General features: G+C 41.3%; 1 non-coding gene across 1 annotated transcript; it reads left to right on the top strand.

Annotated features, from left to right (window-relative positions):
- Positions 1–2,007: 2,007 nt before the first annotated feature.
- On the top strand, positions 2,008–2,115 carry LOC130953726 (small nucleolar RNA R71). Its single transcript, XR_009075888.1, has one exon. It is a non-coding gene; the product is annotated as a small nucleolar RNA R71 (small nucleolar RNA).
- Positions 2,116–25,188: the final 23,073 nt, after the last annotated feature.

The following is a 25,188-nucleotide window of genomic DNA, read 5'->3' as shown; positions in this document are numbered from 1 at the left end:
TTTTCTGGCGTTTAACGCCAGTCTGGTGCCCCTTTCTGGCGTTAAACGCCCAGAATGGTGCCAGACTGGGCGTTAAACTCCCAACTGCTAGGTTTACTGGCGTTTGAACGCCAGCAACATCTTCCTCCAGGGTGTGCTGTTTTTCTTCCTGTTTTTCATTTTGTTTTTGCTTTTTCAATGGATTTTGTGACTTCTTATGATCATCAACCTACAAAAAACATAAAATAACAAAAGAAACTATATAAATTATAATCATTGGGTTGCCTCCCAACAAGCGCTTCTTTAATGTCAGTAGCTTGACAGAGGGCTCTCATGGAGCCTCACAGATATTCAGAGCAATGTTGGAACCTCCCAACACCAAACTTAGAGTTGGAATGTGGGGGTTCAACACCAAACTTAGAGTTTGGTTGTGGCCTCCCAACACCAAACTTTAGAGTTTGACTGTGGGGGCTCTTCTTGACTCTGATTTGAGAGAAGCTCTTCATGCTCCATCTCTATGGTGACAGAGGGATATCCTTGAGCCTTAAACACAAAGGATTCTTCATTCACTTGAATGATCAGTTCACCTCCATCAACATCAATCACAGCCTTTGCTGTGGCTAGGAAGGGTCTGCCAAGGATGATGGTTTCATCCATGCACCTCCCAGTCTCTAGGACTATGAAATCAGTAGGGATGTAATGGTCTTCAATCTTAACCAAAACATTCTCTACAAGTCCATAAGCTTGTTTTCTGGAGTTGTCTGCCATCTCTAGTGAGATTTTTGCAGCTTGTACCTCAAAGATCCTTAGCTTCTCCATTACTGAGAGAGGCATGAGGTTTACACTTGACCCTAAGTCACACAGAGCCTTCTTGAAGGTCATGGTGCCTATGGTACAAGGTATGGAAAACTTCCCAGGATCTTGTCTCTTTTGAGGTAATTTCTGCCTAGACAAGTCATCCAGCTCTTTGGTGAGCAAAGGAGGTTCATTCTCCCAAGTCTCATTTCCACATAACTTGTCATTTAGCTTCATAATTGCTCCAAGGTATTTAGCAACTTGCTCTTCAGTGACATACTCATCCTCTTCAGAGGAAGAATACTCATCAGAGCTCATGAAAGGCAGAAGTAAGTCCAATGGAATCTCTATGGTCTCATGTTGAGTCTCAGATTCCCATGGTTCCTCATTGGGGAACTCATTGGAGGCTAGTGCACGCCCATTGAGGTCTTCCTCAGTGGCGTTCACTTCCTCCCCTTCCTCTCCAAATTCGGCCATATTGATGGCTTTGCACTCTCCTTTTGGATTTTCTTCTGTGTTGCTTGGAAGAGTACTTGGAGGGAGTTCAGTAATTTTCTTGCTCAGCTGTCCCACTTGTCCTTCCAAATTCCTAATGGAAGACCTTGTTTCAGTCATGAAACTTTGAGTGGTTTTGATTAGATCAGAGACCATGGTTGCTAAGTCAGAGGGGTTCTGCTTAGAATTCTCTGTCTGTTGCTGAGAAGATGATGGAAAAGGTTTGCCATTGTTAAACCTGTTTCTTCCACCATTATTATTGAAACCTTGTTGAGGTCTCTCTTGATTCTTCCATGAGAGATTTGGGTGATTTCTCCATGAAGAATTATAGGTGTTTCCATAGGGTTCTCCTAGGTAATTCACCTCTTCCATTGAAGGGTTCTCAGGATCATAAGCTTCTTCCTCAGATGAAGCCTCCTTAGTACTGCTTGGTGCATTTTGCATTCTAGACAGACTTTGAGAAATCAAATTAACTTGTTGAGTCAATATCTTGTTCTGAGCCAATATGGCATTCAGAGCATCAATCTCAAGAACTCCTTTCTTCTGGCTTGTCCCATTGTTCACAGGATTTCTCTCAGAAGTGTACATGAATTGGTTATTTGCAACCATTTCAATGAGCTCTTGAGCCTCTGTAGGCGTCTTCTTCAGATGAAGAGATCCTCCAGCAGAGCTATCCAAAGACATCTTGGACAGTTCAGAGAGACCATCATAGAAAATACCTATGATGCTCCATTCAGAAAGCATGTCAGAAGGACATTTTCTGATTAATTGTTTGTATCTTTCCCAAGCTTCATAGAGGGATTCTCCATCCTTCTGTCTGAAGGTTTGGACTTCCACTCTAAGCTTGCTCCATCTTTGAGGTGGAAAGAACTTTGCCAAGAAGGCATTGACTAGCTTTTCCCAAGAGTCCAGGCTTTCTTTAGGTTGAGAGTCCAACCATATTCTAGTTCTGTCTCTTACGGCAAAAGGGAATAGCATCAGTCTATAGACCTCAGGGTCAACCCCATTAGTCTTGACTGTGTCACAGATTTGCAAGAATTCAGCTAAGAACTGATGAGGATCTTCCATTGGAAGTCCATGGAACTTGCAATTCTGTTGCATTAGAGAAACTAATTGAGGCTTAAGCTCAAAGTTGTTTGCTCCAATGGCAGGGATAGAGATGCTTCTCCCATAAAAATCAGGAGTAGGTGCAGTAAAGTCACCCAGCACCTTCCTTGCATTGTTTGCATTATTGTTGTTTTCGGCTGCCATGTCTTCTTCTTCTTTGAAGAATTCGGTCAGGTCCTCTAAAGAGAGTTGTGCTTTGGCTTCTCTTAGCTTTTTCTTCAAGGTCCTTTCGGGTTCAGGGTCAGCTTCAACAAGAATGCCTTTGTCTCTGCTCCTGCTCATATGAAAGAGAAGAGAACAAGAAAATGTGGAATCCTCTATGTCACAGTATAGAGATTCCTTGAGCTGTCAGAGGAAAAGAGAAATAGAAAGAAGAAGGAGAAGAAGAATTCGAACTTTACTTAGATAAGGTTCGAATTGTGCATTAAGAAGGAGTGGTACTCCATAAATAGAAGGATGTGAGAAGGAGGGAAGTAATTTTTTCGAAAATTAATTAGAATATTTTGAAAACATTTTTGAAAAACACTAATTGATTTTCAAAAACAAAAGTGGAAAAGAAATCAAGTGATTTTTGAAAAAGGATTTGAAATTAGAAGTTAAAAAGATTTGATTGAAAACTTATTTTGAAAAAGATGTGATTAGGAAGATATGATTGGTTTTTTTTAAAAAAAAATTGTGATTGAGAAGATATGATTTGAAAACAATTTTAAAAAGATTTGATTTTAAAAAAAATAAATGACTTGCCTAACAAGAAAAGATATGATTCAAACATAAAACCTTCCTCAACAGAAAAGGCAAAAAGATGTTCAATCAAATCATTAATTGTTAGTAAGTATCTTTGAAAAAGGAAAGAAATTGATTTTGAAAACATTTGATTGAAAAGATATGATTTGAAAAAGATTTGATTTTGAAAAACTTTGAAAACTTGAAAAAAAATTGATTTTGAAAACAAAATCTTCCCCCTAGCACCATCCTGGCGTTAAACGCCCAGAATGGTATCCATTCTGGCGTTTAACGCCCAAAATGCACCCTTTTTGGGCGTTAAACGCCCAACCAGGTACCCTGGCTGGCGTTTAAACGCCAGTCTGCCTTCTTCACTGGGCATTTTCGAATGCCCAGCTTTTTCTGTATAATTCCTCTGCAGTATGTTCTGAATCTTCAATTTTCTGTATTATTGACTTGAAAAGACACAGATTAAAAATATTTTTGGATTTTTTTTAATAATCAAAATGCAACAAGAATCAAATAACAATGCATGCTAGACACCAAACTTAGCAGTTTGTATACTATTGACACTATATGAGACACATAAACACTCAAGTCAAAAGAATTCAAAGATCAGAGTAAGAAATCATCAAGAATTACTTGAAGATCCTTAAGACACATGAATGAATGCAATTGACACCAAACTTAAGATGAGACACTAGACTCAAGCAAGAAACATCAAATATTTTTTGTTTTTATGGTTTTTGTGAATTTTTTTTTGTGATTTTCGAAAATTAAGTGGAAAAAGATATCAAAATTCTTAATGAGAATTCCAGGAATCAGTGCAATGCTAGTCTAAGACTCCGGTCCAGGAATTAGACATGGCTTCACAGCCAGCCAAGCTTTCAAAGAAAGCTTCGGTCCAAAACACTAGACATGGCAAAAGGCCAGCCAAGCCTTAGCAGATCACTGCTCCAAAAGCAAGATCAACAAGCTCTTGTGATGATAAGTTGAAACCTCGGTCCAATGAAATTAGACATGGCTTTACAGCCAGCCAGATTTCAGCAAATCATCATGAAACTCTAGAATTCATCTTCAAGAATTTCAAAAAAAATAAATGCCTAATCTAAGCAACAAGATGAACCGTCAGTTGTCCATACACAAGAACAATCCCCGGCAACGGCGCCAAAAACTTGGTGTTGTTGCCGGATCAAAACTTGGCACTGTTATTGCAGGGAACAAATGCGAAACCGTAGTTAGGACATTTAATTCCCCGGCAACGGCGCCAAAAACTTGGTGCACGAAATTGTGATCAATACTTTTCAAAACATAAACAATCCCCGGTAATGGCTCCAAAGACTTGGTGCTCAATACCATGGCATAAACACAACTTCGCGCAACTAACCAGCAAGTGCACTGGGTCGTCCAAGTAATAAACCTTACGCGAGTAAGGGTCGATCCCACGGAGATTGGTGGTATGAAGCAAGCTATGGTCATCTTGTAAATCTCAGTCAGGCAGACTCAAATGGGTATGGTGATGAACGAAAATAACATAAAAGATAAAGATAGGGATACTTATGTATATCATTGGTGTAAGAGCTTCAGACAAGCGTATGAAGATGCCTTCCCTTCCGTCTCTCTGCTTTCCTACTGTCTTCATCCAATCCTTCTTACTCCTTTCCATGGCAAGCTCGTGTAGGGTTTCACCGTTGTCAATGGCTACCTCCCATCCTCTCAGTGAAAATACGTCCCTGATGCTCTGTCACAGCATAGGCTAATCATCTGTCAGTTCTCGGTCCGGCCGGAATAGAATCCAGTGATTCTTTTGCGTCTGTCACTAACGCCCCGCCTTTCGGAGTTTGAAGCACGTCACAGTCATTCAATCATTGAATCCTACTCAGAACACCACAGACAAGGTTAGACCTTCCGGATTCTCTTGAATGCCGCCATCAGTTCTTGCCTATACCACGAAGACTCTGATCTCACGGAATGGCTGGCTCGTTTGTCAGGCGAGCACTCGGTTGTCAGGCGATCAACCATGCATCATGCAATCAGAAATCCAAGAGATATTCACCAAGCCTCATATGCTTGTAGAACAAGAATGGTTGTCAGTCACCTTGTTCATAGGTGAGAATGATGATGAGTGTCACAGATCATCACATTCATCAAGTTGAAGAACAAGTGATATCTTGGACAAAGAACAAGCGGAATTGAATAGAAGAACAATAGTAATTGCATTAATACTCGAGGTACAGCAGAGCTCCACACCTTAATCTATGGTGTGTAGAAACTCCACCGTTGAAAATACATAAGAACAAGGTCTAGGCATGGCCGAATGGCCAGCCTCCCAAAGTGAGTTCAATCATCAAAACATGATCAAAAGACTCTCTATTACAATAGTAAAAGGTCCTACTTATAGAAAACTAGTAGCCTAAGGTGTACAAAGATGAGTAAATGACATAAAAATCCACTTCCGGGCCTACTTGGTGTGTGCTTGGGCTGAGCAATGAAGCATTTTCGTGTAGAGACTCTTCTTGGAGTTAAATGCCAGCTTTTATGCCAGTTTGGGCGTTTAACTCCCAATCAGGTGCCAGTTCCGGCGTTTAACGCTGGAATTTCTGTAGGTGACTTTGAACGCCGGTTTGGGCCATCAAATCTTGGGCAAAGTATGAACTATCATATATTGCTGGAAAGCCCAGGATGTCTACTTTCCAACGCCGTTGAGAGCGCGCCAATTGGGATTCTGTAGCTCAAGAAAATCCACTTCGAGTGCAGGGAGGTCAGAATCCAACAGCATCTGCAGTCCTTTTCAGTCTCTGAATCAGATTTTTGCTCAGGTCCCTCAATTTCAGCCAGAAAATACCTGAAATCACAGAAAAATACACAAACTCATAGTAAAGTCCAGAAAAGTGAATTTTAACTAAAAACTAATAAAAATATATTAAGAACTCAACTAAAACTACTAAAAATATACTAAAAACAATGCCAAAAAGCATACAAATTATCCGCTCATCACTCATCAAGGTAGGAATACTTTAGGTGGGGCGGTAGTGGCTTCAATTCTACATTTTGTGCTTGACTTGACACTTGAACTTCCAGTAGTTTTGGATGGGGTGAGGTATTCTCTTCACTTGGTTCTTCAATCATACTCTTCTCATCTAGATTTGCATAATGCACGTCGGCCACAATATTGTCAATTAAGTCACACCGGAATATGGAATGGTTCTCCGGTGGGTGCCTCATCACTTCATCTAGGCTAAAACTTACGACTCTCCCGTCGATCTCAAAAGGAATAAGTTCCTGAATAGACATCCAATTTGAACCTAGAGGTCCTAAAAAATGGCCTCCCAAGTAAGATGGATGATGTCCTTTCGGATACACTAGGTGGCATCTCAATGATATGAAAATCAATCGGGAATATCAAACCCTTTATGTTTACCAACACATCTTCCACAATATCCGTCACAGTTATTATGCTCTTATCCGCTAAGACAAACCTAGCCGCTGACCGCTTCAACGGTGGGAGCTTCAATATATGATAAACGGAAAGAGGCATAATACTAACGCATGCACCAAGATTGGACATACAATCAATGAATTGAACTCCATCTATGGTACAAGTAACCATGCACAGGCCCGGATCACCACATTTTTCTGATAATGCTCCCATCAAAGCCGAAATAGAAATCCCTAATGGAATAGTTTCTAACTCATGGATTCTATCTTTGTTCATACATAAGTCCTTAAGAAACTTTACATATTTAGGTACTTGATGGATAGCATCAAAAAGAGGGATAGTTACCTCAACTTTCTTGAACATCTATACCATTTTGGGGTTAAGTTCCACACGCTTCTTAGCCTTCCTTGCTAATGTAGGAAATGAGATTGGTTGAGTAATTTCTTCTTCCAAGACCTTCTCATCTTTGGAGGCTTCACTTCTCGGTTGAGGGACTTCATCTTCAACTACCTCTTGTGCCTCATCTTCCTCTTCAACTTCTTCTATCTTAATTCTCTCTTCATCTTGAGTTACTATTATAGGGCTTGGTTCCTTTGGCCTTCTCTCTTGCAATTGAGTTCCGGATCTCAAGGTAATGGCATTGATGCCACCCTTGGGGTTGGATAGAGGTTGAGAGGGAATGACACTAGAGCTTGAGGCTTGAGGAGTAGAGGTAGAAGGTGGTTCCATACGAACTAGAATAGCTTGGAGAGAAGATGTAAGACCGGTAAGACCAGAGGCAATTGTAGTTTGAAGTTCTTTTTGTACTTGGAGAATGGAACGGAGTCTATCACCTTGATTGCAAGAAGTGGAGGATAGGTGATTTGAGGGGCTTGTGATTGATTGGGTTGAGGTGGTTGTCTTTGATATGGTGGTTGGTAGCTTTGGTAGTTTATTCCTTGGTTTTGTTGAGGGTATGATTGACTTTGTTGGTATGGTTGGTTTTGCGAGTATCGGTTTTGAGAGTTGTTGTTGTTCCATCTTTGATTTCCCCCGTTGTCCCTACCTCCTTGTTGATAGTTGTCCCGCCATCCTTGGTTGGAATCTCTCTAACCTTGGTTATAGTTGCTACCCCCTTGATTGTAATTGCCTCCTTATTAGGGATACCCTTGGTTGAAATTGCCACTTTGTTGGTAGTATCCTTGATTCGGACAGTCATAGAAATTGTGAGTAGCCGCCGAGATATTGTCTTCTTGGAGATTTGGACATTCATCCGTGTAGTGGGAGTAGCAAGAGCAAATACTGCACACTTTTTGGAGGACCAATTGTTGGCTTTGTTGTTGAGGAGGTGGTGGAGGTTATTGTTGATGAAATGAAGGTTGTTGTTGATTTATTTGGAGTTGCTTTAGAAGGCTTGTCATCTCACCCAAGGATTTAGCAAGGGCGGTGGTCTCACTACTAGAGGAAACTTCATTTACGGTCTTTGGATGGTTGGTTCTTGTAACAACCCTGATTTTCGAGTATGCGAGATATTTTCTGAAGGCACGAATTTTGCCAGAAGATCAGTAAAGGGAACACCTCTTCTATATCAACAAGAATCTCAATCCTCATTGTCATTATGTCATCCTTAAGTTAGAACCTTTTCCAAGGCAAGCTCGATAACGCGGTCACGAAGAACCTAGTTTTTGAACCGTATCGGTTAGGAGTTTTGATTCGATCTTTCGTAAATTGTCTCGGTTTGATGAACCGGACTCGATTCATGAGAGAAGAGAGATAATACTATAATATTATCATTATATTAGTATTAGAAAATGCTTGAATGATATTATAAGGTTACCTGGTCTGTTTAGTTAAAAACAGAAAATCGGTTTAACCGGGTTTACAGTTTACTGGTGCAGTTTAGCACCAGCACTCTCTGATGACTTTAGCAATGCTAAGGCCTCATCATACATGTTTTATTCTCATATTAAATATGTTACTAGTGTCATTTATGCTAGTAGCTCAGAAAATAATTTTTAGAGATGTTTTTACAAGTGTTCCGATACATCTAGTTTTAGTAGTTATACACCTGAGATATTTTAATATTATTTTAATCCACCTTCAAGCCAACCAATCACAACTCTCCTTACACCCCCAAGACACTCCAAGGTTGGTCATTTACTCCCTTTGGCCGAAAATGTGAAGAGAGAAAAGAGAGAAACTTTCATGACCCTTTAATCTTCAAAGTTTGATTTCTGCTGAACCAAAACTCAAATCAAAACTCCGATTTCACCAAAATGATCCTCTCTTCTTCCTCTACATAACCATGTGACTTATCAAGGCTGGAAATAAGGTGAGATGGATGTCTCCCTCCCTCTTCAATTCGGTTTTCAAGGAAAACCATGTAAACATGTGTTTTCTTGATGTTTTTCCTTAGGAATCATGCTTAACTTGACTTGAGGGCCAAGAAACGTGAATTTCCAGCAACTCTAAGGTGATATATCTCTTCCTAACATGCTGAGTGAGATTTGGTCAGTTGAGAGTTTTTGGATTTAAAGTTGTTCTTGATGTGTTTTAGGAGGAAAAAGTGCTTTAAGAATACTTCAAAGAGTAACCGGATTTGGAGCAGCAAATCAGGGTAGGGTTTGATGAATTTAATCTTGATTGATTGTGTTTGAGTTGTGTAATTATGATATGGTTTGGCTGTGCTTGAAATTGATTGTTTATATGAGTGATTCTTGTTGAAAGTTTGTTGAAAATTTGATGAAATTTGATGATATTTAAGCTATGAATGTTGTTCTTGAGGGCTGCTGGAAAACGAAACCCTAGGCCTTAAATTGGGGTTCAATTTGTGTTAGAATCATGTAGAAAAGATGGGGTTTTAGTGGTGATCTAATTGTTCATGAGAAGAGATGAAGCTTAAGTCTAATCCAGCCACACAATTCCCAGAATCTCAACCATGGAGAGTTACATCTCACATACTAACCAAGGTATATTGATTGAGAGAATCATGAAAGGATGAACTCTAAACTGAATTATGTGGCTCATTTCTCAAATTCACCACACAATTCTCATAGATTAACCCCTCTCTCGATGGTGGTTGAATCTTTGAAGAACAAGAGTTTCCTCTTTGGATCAACCTCATGAATTGAGGAGAAAAGAGGAGTTCATCAATCCATTGTAACTAGCAGAGCTCTTCCCCCTAATGACTGTGGGGTTTAGTGAGTCATTGCTCCAAATTCAACAACAATTGCCATAAATCAAAATTAAACTAAATGTAACGGAAGAAGAAGAAGAAGAAGAAGAAGAATGAAATGCTTGAAGATTAAGAAAAATGAAGAAGAGAAGTTCCAAGATGAACCAAAATTGGTTCTCTGGGTCTTCTCTCGGAAGTACCACAAGAGTCTCCAATACAAGTGCTAAAAAGTGTGAAAAAGTTCTAAGTGTCAAAAAGTAAAGTCAAAGTGTAAAAGTCCGAAATTCCCCTACAAGTACATCAATCTCTTCTATTTATACTACTCTAAAACTCTTCAGAGATCTTCAATTTGGGTTAGCAATGTGGGCCTTCTCATTGTTGAACTCTTGGCTCAATTGGAGATGTTGCTAAGCTTGGAAAGGAAGGGCTCATTCATCATGATTCTGGCCCATTGGCTTGGCGTTATTGGCACTAACTCCAGGCCAAATGCACGTTGGCAACGTGCTTGACATTTTCCTGGGAGTGAAGTATGAGACTTGGGCGTTGCTAGCCCAAGTTGTTGCCAACAACTTGCTTTTCCTCTTCTTGGCCTTACTTTCATGCTAAATGTAGCCCAGAATTTGAGTGTCAACCTTCAGCTTCAATATGGACTATTATATATCATTGGAAAGCTCTTGATATCTATTTTCTAACGCCACTGGAATCACCTCAATTGGACTTTCCTAGCTCAAGTTATGGTTCCTCAAAGAAGGTAAGGTCAATCTGCCAAGTTGTTGCCAAGTTGTTGTGAATAACGCACCCTCAACCCCAAGTTGGCAACGTGCTCGTGCCTAGCCTCCCAAGGCAGGGGCTTGAGGTTGGCGTTGTTGCAAAACACGCCTCCTTAATGCACGTTGGCAACGTGCTCGATCCCACATCCAAGGCTCATCTCTAGCTCCCTTGAATTTCACTTCATGTTCTTGTTTTTAGGGTCTAAAGATGACTCTGGTTTGGCTTCAATTTTTGTGCTCCACCATGGACTATTATATATGGTTGGAAAGCTCTGAATGTCAGCTTTCCAACGCAACTGGAAGCACTCAATTTGGATCTCTGTAGCTCAAGATATCTTCCATTGAAGTGGACATGTTCAGGCTGCCTTGTTGGAGTTGTTGTGAATAACGCCCATACATTTCAAGTTAGCAACGTGCACCATGATTTCCTGGCGTTATTGTGAATAACTCCCTCTCTTTAGCACGTTGGCAACGTGCTCGAGCCCTTTCCCAGGCTCTAAACAATGCTTCCCACATTGGTAACGTGCATGGCAAGGCCAACGGGCGTTGGCAACGTGCATGATGCCTCTCCCTGGCGTTAGCAACTTGGATGGTGCCATGTCTTGGCAAGTTGGCGTTGGCAACGCCCATCTAGCGTTGGCAACGTGAGTGGTGCGGCATTTGGGCGTTTGGAACTTGGTTGGCACGGCTGGTGGGCGTTTGAAACTCGGTTGGTGCGCCATTGGGCGTTTGGCAACCTGGTTGGTGCGCCATTGGGCGTTTGGCAACCTGGTTGGTGCGCCAAGACTTGGTGCCTAGCCAAGCACTCTTGTGTGGCGTTGGCAACGCCCATTTTGAGTTGGCAACGCCAGCTCCTTTTGTTCCATGGCTCCATTTGTTGCTTGGTTGTGTGGCGTTGTTAGCCTGCGTTGCCAAGGATAACGCCAATGCTTCCTAGCTTCAATAACGTGCTCGAGCTCTTCTTTAGTGCCAAAGTTGCTTGTGTGTGGCGTTGGCAACGCCAGGTTCAAGTTGGCAACGCCAACTTTGCTTCCTCCAGGGCCAAGTTCCTTGCTTGTGTCTTGTGTGTGGCGTTGGCAACTTGGTTCTAGAGTGGGCAACGCCAACCTTGCTTCCAGGGCCAAGTTCCTTGCTTGTGTCTTGTGTGTGGCGTTGGCAACTTGGTTCTAGAGTTGGCAACGCCAACTTTGCTTCCAGGGTTGCCAAGCTTGCTTGGTGTGGTTGTGTGTGGCGTTGGCAACTTGGTTCTAGAGTTGGCAACGCCAACTTTGCTTCCAGGGTTGCCAAGCTTGCTTGGTGTGGTTGTGTGTGGCGTTGGCAACGCCAATCTCAAGTTGGCAACGCCAACTTCTTGCCTTGGTTGCCTCCAGGACCAAGCTTGCCTTGTGTTGTGGAGTTGGCAACGCCAATCCCAAGTTGGCAACGCCAACTTCTTGCCTTGGTTGCCTCCAGGACCAAGCTTGCCTTGTGTTGTGGAGTTGGCAACGCCAATCCCAAGTTGGCAACGCCAACTTCTTGCCTTGGTTGCCTCCAGGACCAAGCTTGCCTCATTCTTGCTTCCATGCTTCCTTGTTTCATCACCTATCATCAACAAGGGAAATAGCTTCAAAGTCTTACCAATTCAAGCAATAAATTTCATGAGATTCATTCATACTCATTCATATATGCATTCCTTAAATCATTTGCATGAATTTGGCTAGAATTAACATGTTCCTTGATATCATCATGCATGGAAACAAAACTCATAAAAGGACTTTGTTTATTTAGAGAAAATGAATGAATTTAAACTAAAACTAACTAAACTAACTAACTAATAATGCAAATATGCATTTGCATCACAACACCAAACTTAAAGTATTGCTTGTCCTCAAGCAAAATATAAAGGACTTTGTCACAAGAATTTAAGATGTAAGACTTGAATGTTCTCCCAGAGAGTAATTTCTCATTGAGCATGTTATCCTCACTTGTGTGGTCATAAATTTATTGTAATTGAACACAACTATTCAACTTTTTTAATTAAAATGCTTGCTTCACTACTAAATTGGTTAACTTCACTAGACTTCTTTCACACCTTAGCACATGATCCTTGAACCAATTTTTTCTGCTTATTTCTTTTTCCTTCTTTTTTTTTCCTTTCCTTTTTCTTTCAATTAAGCTCGAAATCTTGTCTTAAGGCGGCTCTTTAGCATAAGCTTTCAATCAACAATCCCAAACCAGTTGGTTCAAGTTGTTAAGTGTTGAGACACTCTTAAAGATTTACTCACTCAAGCCTCTTTCCTTAACACATTCAGTCACAGGCATATAACATTGAAATTTTGTTTGGATAGTGGTGTCCAGCACCTCTTTGGGTTGCTAAATGTTCTGTTATAGAGCTACTCTTGATTGTGGGTTTTCAATCGATAATCCCGAGTTAGTTAACTCAAGTTACCGGGTGACGAAGCACCCCTCGGATTTACTAGCCCAAGTATATCTCTTAACATCAATCATCACAGACACATATCCAAATTTTGTCATTGATGCCTAGCCTTTCATTCTTTGTACTCTATTTTCTTTATTGTCAAGGTTATTTGTGCTTTTGCTGTTAAAGTCTTTGTGATCCTTAATCAAACTAGTCTTGTATAGCAAGCATTCTTTTGAGTTCATTGAACCTTGAGTCTTTCACAATAAATATACTAGCACTTTTCCTATGGGACAACATGATCCTTTTTAAGCTAGATTTCTCTCTGTTCTTGCTCAAACTACATCTTTTATTCCAATGACAAGTAAAAGTATTAAAGACAAGCAATCATTCCAAATTTGTGAGTGGTGATGCATGGAATGGGCAACATAAAAGACAATGCTTCAAAAAGAAAATGCATCCTAGAAGGTATACCATCTTTCAGACATACATCTTCTTTATTTAATAAAACATAAAGAAAAACATAGGAACTTCACCACCTTTAGTCTTCATGTCCCTTTTCCTTTGCTTGATTCTCCTTGCTTTCCTTTGCCCTTTGGATCTTCTTTCTTTTTGCTTCTCCGTTCTGCTTGTTGTTGTGTTGTTGCATCTCCCCTTGAATCTTCTTTCTTTTTGCTCCTCCTTTCTCCTTGTTGTTGTGTCGTTGCATTCCCCTTTGGATCTTCTTTTTGCCAAATTCCTGAGCTTATCATTGTCTCCTGTAGCCTCTGTTGATTGAATCTCACCCTTGCTAGTTCTTGCTGTTCAAATATCTTCCGAGCCTCATTAAAACATTTGATTTGTGGGTTGATCAATGGGGGTGTGGAACAGAGGTAACTAAGCTTTTCTTGGGTGCATATGTCATAGTCAAGTCTGTCCTTGTGCCTGGCTTCCCTGAACATTCTGCTTTCATTGAAATCTCTGTAGAGTGTTTCATGTCTAGCATCCAACCTATGGAGAAGTTCTCTTTGCTGAGCTTGCTCCATCCTTAGTTGAGCTTGTTCTTGTATGACTTTCTCCATGGCTCTTTCATGTTCCAGAGTTGAATTTTTGATGGCTTCCTGTATCTTGGCATATTGTTCTTGTTGTAGCTCCATCATGTGTGCTTGGTACTCATTTTGTTGGTTCATCCATTGAACTTGAACCCCTCTTTGTTGGTCCATCAATTGCCAACGGTCCCTTTGTTGTTGAGCTTGTTCCTCTTGGCTTCTTTGAATTTGTGAATATTGCCCAGAAATCCCTTCCAAGGCGGCTTGGAGTTGGTTCATGTTCAAGGTGTGGGATTCATCCATTTCTTGAGGCTCCTCCTCTTGTCTTACTTCCTTCCTTTTCTTCCTTCTTGCTAAAGGTTGCCTTTCCAATTGGGTTGTGGTGATGAACTCCAACCTTTCTTTGGTAAGAGGCTTTCCAATGGAGACCAAATCAGTTTCTCCAAATTCTTCAAGAGGCACTCCAACTTCTTCACATAGGCGCAGAATAGTACTAGGATATCCTAGCCAGCTGTCCTGTTTGACCTTTTGAGCTATTTCAATGATGTTCTTGGCTATAATGTCTCCAACATTGATTTCCCCTCCTTTCATTATGCAATGGATCATTATAGCTCTATTCACCGTTACCTCAGAGTTATTTGAAGTAGAGATCAATGACCTCCTCACTATGTCATGCCATCCTTTTGCTTGAGGTATGAGATCACCTCTCCGAAGTTTGAGTGGTCGGCCATGTGAATCCAATACCCAATCCGTGCCTACTCTGCATAAGTCACTCACCACATCCACATATCTTGGGTCATTTTCAACCCTTTCTTCATAGCTAGGTCGTTTGAACTGTTTGTGCTTGACCCTTAGCACCCTATTGATGGTGTCCGGGCTAAAATCAACATCCACACCTCTTACATAACTCATATATGGTTCTTCATCATCATATTCTCTTATCACATTAGTGAAGAACTCATGGATGAGAAGCATGCTCACTTCTTGAGGTTGGTCACAAAGAAGCTCCCATCCCCTTTTTCTGATTATTTTTGTATCTCAGGATATTCATCTTTTTTAAGCTTGAATGGTAGCTCTGGAACAACATCTTTGCTTGACATCCAACTAAAGATCCGCTCATTGTGTTTGGATTTGAATCTTCTTTCATCAAATTCATCTTCTCTCCTCTCCCTTGATGATGAGGCCATTGAGATTCACTTGCAAGGTTGAATCTCCCTAACACCAAACTTAGTTGAATGCTTGTCCTCAAGCACAAGGAAAATGATTGTGAATGAGAGATATGAGGTAAGCACGGTGACTTAGAAAATGATGGTGAAGGAGATTGAGTGTTTCGGTTATGTGAGAGATGTGATGCTTCAAGAGGAGTTTTGTTGGGTAAAGATGAGGTTCAAGGTTATAATTTGTGAAACATGGAGTAGGTTGGAGGTTGAGTATGAGTTCGGTTAGTGAAGTGAAAGTTGGTGGGTAGAAGAATGAATGATGAATGAATATGGTTGAAGTATTTAAAGTGAAAGTTGGTGGGAAGGCATTTAAGGCTCGGTCATGGCATGCTTCCTTGTGCACAATGCATGTTGATTTCTTTTTCCCCATGCACAAAGTTCAAAATTCATGTGACTACCCTTCCTTATGTATCCGTGATCTTTCTTCAAGATTCCCCATCATTTCTTTCCTTCTTTCATTATATGCTTCCAAGATTCCCCATCACTTCTTTCTTTCTTTCCTGCAACAAAATGCCAAAGGCTTGAGATTCTTAAAGTGACATTAATGGCTAAAAACTTATGATTATGTTCCTATGCAAAATTGACTAAATTAGATTCCCTAATCTATTTTTTTAGCATTAATAATGCAAGTAAAGACACCAAACTTAGTTTGTGACCAAGTGTTCTATGGAATTAATTCCAAAGATAGCCACATCAAACTTAGTAATTTACCTACATTAAATGCTTTTTTCACGTTTTTTTTTTTTATTTTATAACTAAAGTAGATGACAAAACTTTCATAGCCTAGCATTTTCGTGCATGTATGGACACCAAACTTAGTTTGTGGCTAAGTGTTGTAGAACACACATTTGCTATTACTTCAAGATTTGCCACACCAAACTTAGTGCCTTGCATACACCATGTACTAGTCTACTTGATCATTATTGGTTACTAAAACATGAAATTAAAAGACTCCCTGTGCATGGGTTGCCTCCCATGAAGCGCTTTGTTTATTGTCCTTAGCTCGACATTGCAGCTTCTTTGCTCATGTTAAGAGTTGCACACTCTCTTCCTTGCTCCAAGGGCCACCAAAATAGTGCTTCACCCTATGTCCATTGACTGTGAAGGTTTGTTTTGAGGCTTCATCAAGCAGTTCAACATAGCCATGAGGTGATACTTTGGTGATGGTGTATGGACCAGTCCATCTAGACCTCAGCTTCCCAGGGAAGAACTTCAATCTTGAATTGAATAACAACACCTTTTGGCCCGGTTCAAATGTTCTTTGAGAGATCCTCTTATCATGCCATCTCTTTGCTCTCTCTTTGTATATCTTGGCATTGTCATATGCCTCCAACCTGAACTCCTCAAGTTCATTGAGTTGTAGCAACCTCTTCTCTCCTGCTGCTTCAGCATCTAGATTCAGAAGTTTGGTGGCCCAAAAGGCCTTATGTTCAAGCTCCACAGGGAGGTGGCATGCCTTTCCATACACCAACTGAAATGGAGATTTTCCTATGGGTGTCTTGAAAGCTGTCCTATATGCCCAAAGTGCATCATCCAGCTTCCTAACCCAGTCCTTTCTTGTTGTTCCCACAGTCTTCTCCAAGATCCTTTTTAGCTCTCTGTTGGCAAGTTCCGCTTGGCCATTGGTTTGTGGGTGGTATGGTGTGGCTACTTTGTGTGTAACACCATACTTGTGGAGTAAGGAATTTAGTTGCTTGTTACAAAAGTGGCTTCCCCCATCACTTATAAGTCCTTTGGGCACTCCAAATCTAGTGAAGATGTTCTTCTTGAGAAATTGCAAGACCACATTGGTATCACATGTGGTGGTTGCTATTGCTTCTACCCATTTGGAGACATACTCAACTGCTACCAAGATGTACTTGAATGTGTAAGATGGAGGAAAGGGTCCCATAAAGTCTATTCCCCACAGATCAAAGAGTTCCACTTCCAAAATGAACTTCTGAGGCATCTCATTTTTCTTTGACAAACCCCCTGTTCTTTGACATTCATTGCAATGGCTCACAAACTCTCTAGCATCCTTGAAGATTGAAGGCCAATAGAAACCACTTTGAAGGACCTTTGCAGCCGTCCTTTCAGCCCCAAAATGACCACCATAATTAGAGTTGTGACAATGCCATAGTATGTCCTTCATCTCATCCTCTGACACACATCTTCTTATCATCCCATCTGGGCATCTTTTGAACAAGAATGGGTCATCCCAGAAGAAGAACTTAGCCTCATGCAACAGCTTCTTGACTTGTTGTTTTGTGTACTCTTGTGGAATGATTCTTCCTGCCTTGTAGTTGGCCATATCTGCAAACCAAGGGACATGTTGAATTTGCAAGAGATGCTCATCTGGGAATTCTTCATTTATTGATGGGATGTTGTCTTGGCATGCATCTTGTGGTACCCTTGATAGGTGATCAGCAACTTGATTTTCATTGCCTTTTCTATCTTTGATCTCAATGTCAAACTCTTGTAGGAGTAGCACCCACCTGATTAGCCTTGGTTTGGCATCCTGTTTTGACATAAGATACTTAATAGCAGCATGGTCAGTATACACTAAGACTTTAGATCCAATCAAATATTGTCTAAACTTATCAAAAGCATACACCACGGCTAGCAACTCTTTCTCTGTTGTGGTGTAGTTTCTTTGAGTTTCATTCAATACCTTACTTGCATAGTAGATAACATGAAGCTTCTTTTCCTTCCTTTGCCCCAACACGGCTCCAATTGCAAGGTTGCTTGCATCACACATGAGTTCAAAAGGTAGTCCCCAACTTGGGGGTGTGATGATTGGTGCTGTGGTGAGCTTAGCCTTTAGAGTTTCAAAAGCATGCTTGCATTCATCATCAAATATAAACGGATTTTCTACCACCAACAAATTGCTTAGTGGCTTTGCTATTTTGGAAAAATCTTTGATGAATCTCCTATAAAATCCAGCATGTCCTAAGAAACTTCTAACAGCTTTCACACTAGTTGGCAAGGGAAGTTTTTCTATAATTTCTACTTTTGCCTTGTCAACTTCTATACCCTTTCTTGAAATTTTATGACCAAGAACAATGCCTTCGGGTACCATGAAATGGCACTTCTCCCAATTCAAAACTAAATTGGTTTCTTGGCACCTTTTCAAGACTAGGGTAAGATGATGCAAGCAAGTATTGAAGGAATCACCAAAAACAGAGAAATCATCCATAAAGACTTCAATAAATTTTTCTACCATGTCCGAGAATATTGATAGCATGCATCTTTGAAAGGTAGCTGGGGCATTGCAAAGTCCAAATGGCATTCTCCTATATGCAAAAACTCCAAAGGGGCAAGTGAAGGAGGTCTTCTCTTGATCCATGGGGTCAACCACAATCTGATTATACCCAGAATATCCATCAAGAAAGCAGTAATAAGCATGGCCAGCTAACCTTTCAAGCATCTGATCAATGAAAGGAAGAGGAAAGTGGTCTTTCCTTGTAGCATCATTCAGCCTTCTATAGTCTATGCACATCCTCCACCCTGTCACTGTTCGTGTTGGGATAAGCTCATTCTTCTCATTAACAATAACGGTCATCCCCCCTTTCTTGGGAACCACGTGCACCGGACTGATCCAAGGGCTGTCAGATATAGGGTATATGATCCCAGCTTTACACAACTTAAGGATTTCCTTTTGAACAACCTCCTTCATTGTAGGATTCAATCTTCTTTGGGGTTGTACCACAGGCTTGGAATTCTCCTCCAAGAGTATCTTGTGCATGCATATGGCAGGGCTTATGCCCTTCAAGTCATCAATGGTCCACCCCAAAGCCTCTTTGTGAGCTCTCAAAACTACAATGAGTTTTTCTTCTTCCTCTGCACTCAATGAGGAATTGATGATCACTGGGAAGCTTTCTCTCTCACCAAGGAACGCATATTTAAGATGAGGGGGTAGTGGTTTCAACTCTTGTTGTGGTGCCTCTTCTTTGGTAGCTTCACTTGGTTCCTTTGATGCTTCCAATTTGTTCTCTTCTTGTCCCTTGATGTTATGGACTTCCTCATGTTGCATTTGATGGTTTGTGTCAAGTACTTCTTCAACCAAAGAGTCCACTACGTCAATTCTCATGCAATTTTCTTTCTCAACAGGGTGTTGCATTGCTTTGAAGACATTTATGGTCATTTGTTCATCATGCACCCTGAAGATCATCTCCCCCTTTTCCACATCAATGATTGTTCTAGCTGTAGCCAAAAAGGGTCTACCAAGAATGACTGAATTGTTCCCCCCTTCATCCATGTCTAGGACCACAAAATCAGCTGGAAATATGAAGTTTCCCACCTTCACCAAGAGGTTCTCAACTACTCCATTTGGTACTTTGATGGATCTGTCAGCAAGTTGAAGTGACATCCTTGTGGGTTTGAGCTCTTCAATCATCATTTTCTTCATCATGGTGAGGGGCATTAAGTTAATGCTTGCTCCCAGGTCACAAAGTGATTTGTCAACAGCCATGCTCCCAATCGTGCAAGGTATGAGAAAGCTGCCAGGGTCTTTGAGTTTTGGAGGTAACCCTTGTTGAATGATGGCACTGCACTCTTGATTGAGAACCACGGTTTCTTTTTCTTGCCAACTTCTCTTCTTGGTGATCAATTCCTTAAGAAACTTTGCATATAATGGCATTTGTTCTAGAGCTTCTGCCAATGGGATGTTGATTTCAAGTTTCTTGAAGATTTCTAAGAACCTTGGGAATTGTTGGTCCTTTGCTCCTTTGTGTATTCTAGTTGGGTATGGAAGCTTGGGTACATAGGCTTTTACTCCTTCATTCATGTTTTCTTGTTGTGGATTCACACTCCCCTTGCCATCATGGTTGCTTCCTTGACTTGGTGGGTTGCCTTGTGGCTTGACAACCTCTTTGCCTTTGTTAGATGTTGAAGCCTTTTCTTCCTCTTGCCTTTCCACATGAACTTCCACCGTGTCTTGCTCTTTGGATTTTGTTGCTTCTTTATTTGAACTTTCACCAACTACCTTGCCACTCCTTAACTGCAAAGCCTTACATTCTTCTCTTGGGTTGGGTATTGTGTCACTTGGGAGAATATTGGTTGGTTTCTCGGCTTGTTTGGCTAATTGTCCCACTTGTCTCTCAATGTTCTTCATAGTGACCGCTTGTTCCTGTTGTGCCTTAGCTAAAGCTTGAGTGGTTTGAGCTAGTGCTTGCAAGGTTGTTTCTAGACTTGAGATTCTGGCCTCATGATGGTCAATTGGAGGTATGATGGGGGTTGATTGTTGTTGGAAGTTGTTGGGTGGATTAGTATGATAATTCTGTGTGTTGGATGTTGGTGCAGGGAAGTTGTTTTGGTGGGTTTGGGAGTTATTATGAGGGTGTTGATATGTGTGTTGTATTTTTCTATATTGGTTAGTGTTGGTAGCATGGTGATTTTGGTTATTTGTGTTACGGTTGTGGTTGTGGTTGTTGTTCTTTTGCCAATGGTTCTCACCCCACTTTAAATTGGGATGATTCCTCCAAGATGAGTTGTATGTATCACCATGAAATTCATCATGAGAATTTGAAGTATTCTGCATGTATTGAACTTGTTCTTGTGGTTGTTCAACCGTGGTCCCTTCACCTTGGCCCCATTCAAGTGATGGTTGATTTGTTGTGTTCACTGCTGCAAGTTGCAAGCCATCCATTCTCTTTGTTATTGTCTCCATTTGTTGTTGGATTTGTTGGTGCATTAACTTGTTTTGTGCCAAGATAGCATCAACACCTTCAAGTTCCATTACACCTTTCTTTGGGGGCGGATTGTGTTGCCTCTCTGATGAGTAATAATATTGATTGTTTGCCACAATCTCAATGAGGTCTTGAGCCTCCTCAGCAGTTTTCATCATGTTGAGTGATCCCCCGGATGAGTAGTCTAGCCCCTTTCTTGCTTCTGGATTTAGGCCTTCATAGAAGTTTTGGAGTTTGACCCAATCACTAAACATGTCAGGTGGGCATCTTCTCATTAGTGCCTTGTACCTTTCCCAGGCTTCATATAATGACTCCCCATCCATTTGCCTAAAGGTTTGAACCTCTGTCTTCAACTTGATGATCTTTTGAGGTGGGTAGAACTTTGCTAGAAATCTTCTCATCACTTCATTCCAATCATTGAGGCTTTCCTTGGGGAATGATTCTAGCCATTGAGTGGCTTTATCCCTCAAAGAGAATGGGAATAGTAACAACTTGTAGACATCTGGATGCACTCCATTTGTCTTCACAGTATTGCATATCCTCAGAAAAACAGATAGATGTTGATTTGGGTCTTCAAGAGGTCCCCCTCCATAAGAGCAATTGTTCTGTACCAAAGTGATGAGCTGAGGTTTCAACTCAAAGTTATTGGCCTGAACTGGAGGAGTGGCAATACTACTCCCAAAATGTCTTGGATCAGGTATGGTATAAGATGATAACACCCTTCTAGCGTTTCCGCCATTATTGTTGACCCCTCCAGGAGGATTGGGCATCTCATCCTCCATAACTTGATCTTCTCCCTCTGATTCCTCTGACCTTTCTTCACCAACTATGAACTTTCCTCTTTCTGCTCTCCTTATCCTTCGGCGGGTTCTCTCGTCCTCAATGTTATGTCTATTAGCTCCTGACATACACAAACAAAACCAAAATCACAAGTGAAATACTCTAAAACTAGAGTGGAATTGGGGTTAGTGAAACAAAGTATCAAACAGTTAGTAGGCTTAACAAAAACACAAAGAAAAATGCTTAATCTAAACCACCTTTCACTTAATCATTGTCAATCTTTTCCATTCCCCGGCAACGGCGCCAAAAACTTGATACGTAAAAATTAGATTTCACGTATGACCGGCAAGTATACCGGGTCGTATCAAGTAGTAAAACTCACTTAGAGTGAGGTCGATCCCACGGAGATTGGTAGATCAAGCAACTTTAGTTAAATGGTAGATTTAGTTAAGCGAATAAGATTTTGATTTTGTGATTAATGTAACTTTTGAACATAAGTGCAGGAATTTAAATTGCAAGGAATTTAAGAACAAGACAATAGAAATATAATGAAGGTAAATGACGGAAACTTAAATTGCAAGAAACTTAAATGACATCAAAAGTAAATTGCAATAAAATAAAGTGCTGAATTCTAAAGAGCATAAGAGTAAATAGCAAGAAATAAAGAAACAGAATGTAAATGACAAGAATAATAAATTGCAAGAGTGTAGAAGGGGATTGGGAAATGGGTAATCAAATAACTAGAGCAAGAGAAATGAGAATTAATGATAGAGAAGATCATTAGGGATCAGAGATGCTAATTTTCATGAATTGATGTTAGTCAAATCTTCCTCAATCATGGGTATAGATCCATGGCAAGTGGTTGATTGAACCCCAATCTCTTGGTGATTCAATCTCTCTCAACATAGCCAATTGCCACTCTCGTGATCTAATTGTTCATGAGAAGAGATGAAGCTTAAGTCTAATCCAGCCACACAATTCCCAGAATCTCAACCATGGAGAGTTACATCTCACATACTAACCAAGGTATATTGATTGAGAGAATCATGAAAGGATGAACTCTAAACTGAATTATGTGGCTCATTTCTCAAATTCACCACACAATTCTCATAGATTAACCCCTCTCTCGATGGTGGTTGAATCTTTGAAGAACAAGAGTTTCCTCTTTGGATCAACCTCATGAATTGAGGAGAAAAGAGGAGTTCATCAATCCATTGTAACTAGCAGAGCTCTTCCCCCTAATGACTGTGGGGTTTAGTGAGTCATTGCTCCAAATTCAACAACAATTGCCATAAATCAAAATTAAACTAAATGTAACGGAAGAAGAAGAAGAAGAAGAAGAAGAATGAAATGCTTGAAGATTAAGAAAAATGAAGAAGAGAAGTTCCAAGATGAACCAAAATTGGTTCTCTGGGTCTTCTCTCGGAAGTACCACAAGAGTCTCCAATACAAGTGCTAAAAAGTGTGAAAAAGTTCTAAGTGTCAAAAAGTAAAGTCAAAGTGTAAAAGTCCAAAAGTCCCCTACAAGTACATCAATCTCTTCTATTTATACTACTCTAAAACTCTTCAGAGATCTTCAATTTGGGTTAGCAATGTGGGCCTTCTCATTGTTGAACTCTTGGCTCAATTGGAGATGTTGCTAAGCTTGGAAAGGAAGGGCTCATTCATCATGATTCTGGCCCATTGGCTTGGCGTTATTGGCACTAACTCCAGGCCAAATGCACGTTGGCAACGTGCTTGACATTTTCCTGGGAGTGAAGTATGAGACTTGGGCGTTGCTAGCCCAAGTTGTTGCCAACAACTTGCTTTTCCTCTTCTTGGCCTTACTTTCATGCTAAATGTAGCCCAGAATTTGAGTGTCAACCTTCAGCTTCAATATGGACTATTATACATCATTGGAAATCTCTTAATATCTATTTTCTAACGCCACTAGAATCACCTCAATTGGACTTTCCTAGCTCAAGTTATAGTTCCTCAAAGAAGGTAAGGTCAATCTGCCAAGTTGTTGCCAAGTTGTTGTGAATAACGCACCCTCAACCCCAAGTTGGCAACGTGCTCGTGCCTAGCCTCCCAAGGCAGGGGCTTGAGGTTGGCGTTGTTGCAAAACACGCCTCCTTAATGCACGTTGGCAACGTGCTCGATCCCACATCCAAGGCTCATCTCTAGCTCCCTTGAATTTCACTTCATGTTCTTGTTTTTAGGGTCTAAAGATGACTCTGGTTTGGCTTCAATTTTTGTGCTCCACCATGGACTATTATATATGGTTGGAAAGCTCTGAATGTCAGCTTTCCAACGCAACTGGAAGCACTCAATTTGGATCTCTGTAGCTCAAGATATCTTCCATTGAAGTGGACATGTTCAGGCTGCCTTGTTGGAGTTGTTGTGAATAACGCCCATACATTTCAAGTTAGCAACGTGCACCATGATTTCCTGGCGTTATTGTGAATAACTCCCTCTCTTTAGCACGTTGGCAACGTGCTCGAGCCCTTTCTCAGGCTCTAAACAATGCTTCCCACGTTGGTAACGTGCATGGCAAGGCCAACGGGCGTTGGCAACGTGCATGGTGCCTCTCCCTGGCGTTAGCAACTTGGATGGTGCCATGTCTTGGCAAGTTGGCGTTGGCAACGCCCATCTAGCATTGGCAACGTGAGTGGTGCGGCATTTGGGCATTTGGAATTTGGTTGGCACGGCTGGTGGGCGTTTGAAACTCGGTTGGTGCGCCATTGGGCGTTTGGCAACCTGGTTGGTGCGCCAAGACTTGGTGCCTAGCCAAGCACTCTTGTGTGGCGTTGGCAACGCCCATTTTGAGTTGGCAACGCCAGCTCCTTTTGTTCCATGGCTCCATTTGTTGCTTGGTTGTGTGGCGTTGTTAGCCTGCGTTGCCAAGGATAACGCCAATGCTTCCTAGCTTCAATAACGTGCTCGAGCTCTTCTTTAGTGCCAAAGTTGCTTGTGTGTGGCGTTGGCAACGCCAGGTTCAAGTTGGCAACGCCAACTTTGCTTCCTCCAGGGCCAAGTTCCTTGCTTGTGTCTTGTGTGTGGCGTTGGCAACTTGGTTCTAGAGTGGGCAACGCCAACCTTGCTTCGAGGGCCAAGTTCCTTGCTTGTGTCTTGTGTGTGGCGTTGGCAACTTGGTTCTAGAGTTGGCAACGCCAACTTTGCTTCCAGGGTTGCCAAGCTTGCTTGGTGTGGTTGTGTGTGGCGTTGGCAACTTGGTTCTAGAGTTGGCAACGCCAACTTTGCTTCCAGGGTTGCCAAGCTTGCTTGGTGTGGTTGTGTGTGGCGTTGGCAACGCCAATCTCAAGTTGGCAACGCCAATCTCAAGTTGGCAACGCCAACTTCTTGCCTTGGTTGCCTCCAGGACCAAGCTTGCCTTGTGTTGTGGAGTTGGCAACGCCAATCCCAAGTTGGCAACGCCAACTTCTTGCCTTGGTTGCCTCCAGGACCAAGCTTGCCTTGTGTTGTGGAGTTGGCAACGCCAATCCCAAGTTGGCAACGCCAACTTCTTGCCTTGGTTGCCTCCAGGACCAAGCTTGCCTCATTCTTGCTTCCATGCTTCCTTGTTTCATCACCTATCATCAACAAGGGAAATAGCTTCAAAGTCTTACCAATTCAAGCAATAAATTTCATGAGA

The sequence above is a fragment of the Arachis stenosperma genome, chromosome 9, assembly GCF_014773155.1.
Source record: "Arachis stenosperma cultivar V10309 chromosome 9, arast.V10309.gnm1.PFL2, whole genome shotgun sequence".
NCBI lineage: Eukaryota > Viridiplantae > Streptophyta > Magnoliopsida > Fabales > Fabaceae > Arachis > Arachis stenosperma.
This window is presented reverse-complemented; position numbering and strand designations above follow the sequence as displayed.